Source organism: Phodopus roborovskii, unplaced genomic scaffold (genome assembly GCF_943737965.1).
Source record: "Phodopus roborovskii unplaced genomic scaffold, PHOROB, whole genome shotgun sequence".
NCBI classification, from domain to species: domain Eukaryota; kingdom Metazoa; phylum Chordata; class Mammalia; order Rodentia; family Cricetidae; genus Phodopus; species Phodopus roborovskii.
Window position 1 is genome coordinate 9,575,977 of NW_026125052.1, and position 7,340 is coordinate 9,583,316.

General features: G+C 41.2%; 1 pseudogene; it reads left to right on the forward strand.

Annotated features, from left to right (window-relative positions):
• The first annotated feature begins 5,000 nt into the window (after positions 1 to 5,000).
• On the forward strand, positions 5,001 to 5,587 carry LOC127221377 (eukaryotic initiation factor 4A-II-like; annotated as a pseudogene).
• Positions 5,588 to 7,340: the final 1,753 nt, after the last annotated feature.

Below are 7,340 nucleotides of genomic sequence, written 5' to 3' on the forward strand. Positions count from 1 at the left end.
AAAGAAGAGCATGAGAGACAAATGCACCTTATTTATAAGCAGCAGCTAGATATTAATGTCTTCTGTTTTAATAAAGAAAGGCTTCTACAGAGAAGCAAGTGTGAAGAAAGTCAATTTATTATGTCACTGCAAACAGAGTTCCCACACATTGTTTCTGAGCGAATCCATTCCCCCAAGGCTATCATTTCACCCAGCAAATGATGTTAGCATGAAATATTTATTAACCCAGCAAATACCGACTAAGCACCTGTTAGTACCAAGCACTGTTTATCCAAGCACCAGAAATGTGCCAGCAAATAAAGCAAGATGGAGATCTACTCAAAATAGGAGATGAAGAGTAAAGCACACTGTTTTCTTTCATTTTGATTCCTAGATTTTATACAGATACTTAGGTATGCCCACATGACACAGGTGTCTAGGCAAGTGTATCAACTATGTTTTCTTTCTGTGATAAAATACCATGAACAAAAGTGACTTATGGAAAAGTTTATTCTGACTTACGGTTCCAGAAGATGAGTCCATAATGGCAGGGGAGGCAGGGCAGTAGGCAGCAGAAGCTGAGGGACCACATCTTCAATAGTAAACAATAGTGTAGAGGCAACTGAAGTGGAGCCAAAAATGGACTGAACTAGAAAGAAAAAAAAAACCATCCTGAGTGAGATAGCCCAAACCCAGAAAGACAAATATAATGTATACTCAATCATAAATGGATACCAGACATAAAAGGACAACCAGCCTATGGGCTGCTGTGCCAGTACCAAGCTTGGCGGAGGGTCTCAGATAGAAACACTTAACAGACCATCACGAGAAGTGAAGAAGAAGCTGCTGCCATTTATTACAGAGAGTAATGGGCTTATATACTCAAGCCAGGGGATGGGCTAAGCCATAGGAGGAAGTCATGCACCATCCACACCTGGGGTCAAGGCACAGGCACTGCACACTGGTAAGTTCTGAAAACAACCTTGTTTGCTCAACCCTGTTTGCATGGAAGTTCTACAGCTGGGTGGGGAGGAAGAGAGCTGTAATAGACAAGTACTTAAATTTTCCCAACAGTTCCTCCCTTTTTATTTTTTAAATGAAGTGTTACATGGCTTAGGTCACCTGGGGAACAAATACCTCACCCGTCATCATTCCCTGTCTTAGGCGGCATTGATCCCGCTAGGAGTTACCTGTCATTAATTATCACTTCTCCAGCATCTGTAGCCATACTTAGGATGATTCAGGTTGTACTGCCAAGGCCATGAGTGTCTGTCAGATGACACTTGCCTGTCTATTGTACTGATTATAGAATGCAGATGCAGGTACCAATACCCATGACCCCGAGTAGGGATAACTCAATAGACCCCAACCAGTGCTGTACCCATTCCCCCACATGGGACATGAAATTTTACCAATTTTGTTTTTAAAACCCCCCTTTCAGTCACTTTTCTCTGTAAACAATATTTGGGAATTTGGGCCTCGTTCTTTCCAAACTGCTTCCTGCTGGTAGGGGGCACTGTCATGGGGATCCTAAGAAGAGGCAGAAATCCTGGCTGTAGTCGTCTGCAAGGCTGCCTTGTCCCAGCGGTTTTGAGTATTGGACCACCTGGAACACTGCTTCAGGGGGTCTTCCTTGATCAAACCATGTTAGTCTGGAAGGAATCCACAGCTTTTTATTTTCTGTGGAAACAAAAATAGAAATCCTTTTCCCCAATAACCTGTCCTTAGACTTAAGTTTTAAAGTCAAGGCATTCCGCTTTGACTCCAAAATTTAAGTTGAAGAACAAGTTACTGGGGAAAAGTATTTCTATTTTTGTTTCCACAGAAAATGAAAAGATGTGGATTCCTTCCAGACTAATGTGGTTTGATCACGCCAGACCGCCTGAAACAGAGTACAAGCTGATCCTACATTCCAAACAGCTGGACAAAACAGCCCTGCAGACTACAGCTAGGATATCTGAATCTTCTTCGAATCCCCCAAGACAGCGCCCCTTACCAGCAGGAAGTAGTTTGGAAGGAACGACGCCCAAATTCCCAAATATTGTGTATAAATGTTTGTTTTCATTTAATTGGACTTTGTTATATAAAATTAAATAAAAATAAATAAATAAATAAATAAATAAATAAATAAATAAAAATAAAGTCAAGGCATTCTTAAAATCTATAAATTGGATTAATCCAGCAGCATTTCTTTTAACAGTTGTTGCTATTTCCTCATCTCCCTTATCTGAAGAAAGACCCTCATGACTATGTCCCATATGAGTTTTTTTATGACAAAGCCTCAGCTTATGCAGAGTTCTAAAATTTCCTTTATTAAAGTTTCCTCCTGAGAAGATGTTAACCATTTTGTATCATTTTCTTTACTGGGGATCTGACTAATTGTTACTTTTCATCTAGTTTCCTCCTCTTGGACCTCTCTAAAGGCCTCCTTAGTTGTCTCAAGTTGTTTTTTCACTTTAACTTTGTCTGTTACAAGGCATCTTTGACTAACCTCCACAAAGAGAAGGTGGCTATCTGAATGATGTCAAGACCCTCTTTATGTAGCTTCTTCTGTAGGTCTGATTTCACTTGTTCCCAATCAGGAACATTAAGTCCTCCCCTGGTCAGAAACCAAAGACTAACTTTCTCTATGGTATCTGCAGCTTTACTTTAATTTCTGTTCCTTGTTATTTTAAAAGTTTTCTTATTTGTTCCTTCATTTCATTCTTACTTGAAGCAATTCCCATATTGTTGTACGTACCTTGTTTACCCCAATGTGCTCCTGCCAGCTACAGAGCGACCCTGTCCACTATTCCTCACTTTCCAAATCTTGGTGGGACCTCCACTTGCCGCGCCTGCACAGCCAGAGTACCGAGCATGGTGGAGGGTGTCAGGATTGAAAAACTTAACAGACCATCATGAGAAGTGAAGAAGAAGCTGCTGCTATTTATTACAGAGTAATGGGCTTATATACTCAAGCCAGGGGATGGGCTAAGCATAGGAGGAAGTCATGCACCACCCACACCTGGGGTCAAGGCACAGCACTGCACACCGGAAAGTTCTGAAAACAACCTTGTTTGCTCAACCCTGTTTGCATGGAAGTTCTACAGCTGTGTGGGGAGTAAGAGAGCTGTAATGGGCAAGTACTTAAATTTCCCAACAATAGACCACAACCCCAGAGAATATAGGTAATAGAGAGGACCCTAAGATAGTCAGTCACACATGCATCTGCCTAGGAAGGGGAAAAAGACAAGATCTCCTGAGTAAATTGGAAGCATGGGGGGTAGGGGGAAGGATGGAGTAGGAGAGAGAAGGAGGGAAAGGGTTGGGAAAATATATATAGCTTAATAAAAAGATAAATAAATGAGAAAAAAAGAAGTGAAACCAAGCTATACATCCTCAAAGGCCTGCCCCAAGTAACAAACTTCCCTCAATGTTCCATTTCCTAAAGCTTCCATAATGTCCCCCAAACAGCACTACCAACCAGGACCAAGTTTCAAATACTTGGTGAACTTGTGGGGCACATTTCCCAATCACATCTCCACAGGGAAAATAGAGGACTAACAGGAAAGGGGGAGGTGAAGTGGGGTGGGTGTGGAGGGATGAGAGGAGGATATGGAGGGAAATATTCTCAATGTACAACATCTACTTGTATGAAAATGTCCTTATGCAATGCATTGCCATGTACAATGACTATGCACAGTGGAAACTTAATGTCTTCTCTTTTTAATAAAGAAAGGCTTCTACATTTTTAATTAAATAAGTGAGATCATTTTAGTTAGTGATAAGTTCTCCAAGGGAAAATCTCAAACAGGGTAATGAGGATGAGAGAGACCTTGGAGATCAGTATAGAGATCCCTGGCAAGGTCATGCTAACCCTAAGTAATGAAAATCCAGCGAGGAAAACTGAAGCCCTGAACAATGCTCCGAGCTAAAGGAGGCAGCAGCTGCATGCAGTAAATAACGAACTATAGAGGGTGTTTGTGAGGCAGAAGGAACCCAAATGCAAGAGGACAGAAAACAAAAGCAAAGATAGGTAAAGAGGTCAGAAAAGCAGGACGAGGACCCTGCAGCCAAAGGAAGGAGATGGAGTTTTATCCTATATAACAGGAAGTTATGCAAGACTTTAAGTTTTAAAATCATGAACATAATGAGAGTCGGCTCCTGACAGATGTTCTTAGAGGAAGATCCCAATGCCAGTAAACACCAGATGTTCCTTTTGAAAGAGGCTAAACAGTCACCTAGAGAACATGCGTCTGTAACCCAAATAAATCCCAGGGTGGACTGAACCTGTCCACGTCTTTCATTCATTCATTCATTTCCATTCATTTGCCAAATACCAAAAATTCAGTGCTGTGCATAGCAGAGTAAATAGAGCAAAAATCTGTCTCCTGGTGGACCTTAGATTTTTTTTTTAAAGGAGACAACCAATAAACAAACATAAATATTTAAACTTTGGTGCTAACACAACTATGAAGAAATATAAAATAGCATAAGGGACTTTAAAAAATGTCTGGATATATTTTGATGTAATTCTTTCTAAAGGGAAAGTTCTTGGGAATGGACTTTGAGCAGACAGCTAAGTGAAGAATGCTCCACACAAGGAAACAGCAGCCACCAAAGATCGGGGGACTGCTATGGTCCATGAGAAGTCCCACAAAAGACCACCAGTCATGTATGCAATAAGCAAGAACGCTTTATTAATCCAACCTGTTAGGGTAGCACAAGGCAACAACCTGAGAAGCTTGCAGGTACCCTTTTAAACTGGGTTGAGGGAATTCCAGGGAAGAGAGATTAGTCTGGGTAGGTTTAAACAAAAAGTTAACTGGTTGCTATAGGATTTGTTGGTGGTTCAGTGGTCAGTGGCTTTTCAGCTTCAGGGTGGCAGAAGCTTTAGTTCTCTTAAGCACAAGGTTATGGGGCTCCCTCTGATTGGTTGCTGATGGGTTGTGGCTTTTCAAGAATAGCTTGCTCAGCTCTAGCCAGTTCTACTAAACTGAAACTTTGGCCTGGTCCCTGGCAGAGGCCATTAGGAAGAGTGTTTGTATGCTAAACAGAAGATACCTTTCTCCAAAATGGATCAAAATGTTTGTTTTGGGTGAAGCAGATGAAATGCTGAGCCGAGGGTTTAAGGATCAAATCTATGAGATTTTCCAAAAATTAAATACAAGCATTCAGGTTGTGCTGCTTCCTGCCACAATGCCAACTGATGTATTAGAAGTGCCCAAAAAATTCATGAGAGATCCAATTCGAATTCTGGTGAAGAAGGAAGAATTGACCCTTGAAGGAATCAAACAGTTTTATATTAATGTTGAATGAGAGGAGTGGAAGTTGGACACTTTATGTGACTTGTATGAGACACAGATTATCATTCAAGCAGTTATTTTTCTCAATACAAGGCTCACAGAGAAAATGCATGCCAGGGACTTCACAATTTCTGTTCTGCATGGTGACATGGACCAGAAGGAAAGAGATGCCATCATGAGAGAATTCCGATCAGGTTCAAGCAGTGTTCTGATCACTACTGACTTATTGGCTCGTGGTATTGATGTGCAACAAGTGTCCCTACCAATCGTGAAAACTATATTCACAGGAGTCGATAGCGGCAGTTGATGATGAGATGGCACTAAGAAACAGCATTGACATAATTTAGGACATGGAATCATAAGCAAAACAGCATACTGTTTGAATAAAGAGAGAGTCGAATTGGCAGAGGGGTTGATTTGGGAGGAAAGGTGTGGCTATAAACTTTGTTAATTCCTGGGATGCAATAGTTTGAATGCAGTGCTTGCTGTTGATGAATAGGCAATCACAATGTGCATTGTTCTTCTTTGAGAATATTTGAATCTTGTCTCAATGCTGATAACGGATCACAAATAGAGATTCTGATAGCAAAGAGACTTTAGTCCTGAGCTCTTGTGAGGAAAGGCATTGGCTTTATCCTCTTTAAAGTTAGACTATTGGGGTGGGGATTAAAAGATGGGGTCTGCCAACTAACAATATAAGCAATAGTGGAAAGGCTACCATAAGTGCCCTTCCCTAATAATCATATTGATAACTAATTTATCCTCCATCATAGAGCCCTCACCTAGTAGCTGATGGAAACAAAAGCAGACACCCACAGCTAAACATTGAACCAAACTGGAATCCAGATGCAGAGAGGGAGGACAAGACCCAGCTACAGAAACACACAGAGACAGCTGACCTAAACAATGAGGAGCTAATGGGCCCCCCCAGACTGATAGTTGGGAATCCAGCATTGGACTGACTCAGACCCCCTGAACATGGGTCTCAGTTAGAAGGCTCAGACAGTCTAAGTGACCTCTAACAGTGGAACCAGGAATGTATCCCTGGTGCACAAAAGGACTTTGGGAACACATTCCCCATGGAGGGATACTCCTTTAACCTAGAAGCGGGAGGGAGGGCTTAGTCCTTACTCCAAATGACTTGACAGATTTTGTTGACCCCTCCTGGAAGGCATCACCCTCCCTGTGGAGTGGGGGGAAATGGGATGGGAGGATGGTTAGGGGGCATGGGAGGGTATGAGAGAGAGAAGGAAGGAGAAATAACTGGGATCAATATGTAAAATAAGAGAAATAAATAAATTTAAAACAAGATGGGGGTCTGTAAAATCTTTTTTTTTCTTAGAAACTCATTTACTAGTTATGTAGAAATGGTTGTATTAGATGTTCTCTATCATTTAACAATATACTTATGGACTAAAAGGTATAAGTGCTGTATGAAATCAGCCAATTATGTTAAACTAGCATATTTGCCTTTATTGTGTTTCTTATTAACCTGATTAGAAAGGCCTTTAAAAGTGATTTTTCTTTTTTTTTTAGAAAACATTTTAATGCAGTTTGTTTGGTATTTAATAAAGTATCAATAAAGTATTTAATTAGTGCTAAATATGAACTGGACCCTGTTGCTAAGCCTCAGCAAGCAATCATATCCTAGGTAGGGTTAAAGCCCCAGTAAAATTGTCATATTGCACATGTTTAATGAAGTTTGAATGCTAAATAAATTATATATTCACTTTTAGAAAGAAAGGAAGAAAGAAAGAAAGGAAAGAAAGGAAGGAAGGAAGGAAGGAAGGAAGGAAGGAAGAAAAGAAACCTGCCATGGCTCTGCTATGGCTCCCTGGCCCTCTCAAGGCCTGAGCATGCTTGCTGTACACTATACCAAGCTGAGCTAGACTAGCAACGGGGAAGCAGGGAAGGAGATGCAATCAGAGGTCAGCTCTGCGTACTGGAAAGCCATTTTCTTCACCACTGCTGTACAGGGCCAACTTTGCCATATATCAAATGCCCACAAGCATCATGGGTCCTTCTGTTCTGCTGCATTGGTCCATCACCCTGTTCCGTGCCAACATTCCATGTCGC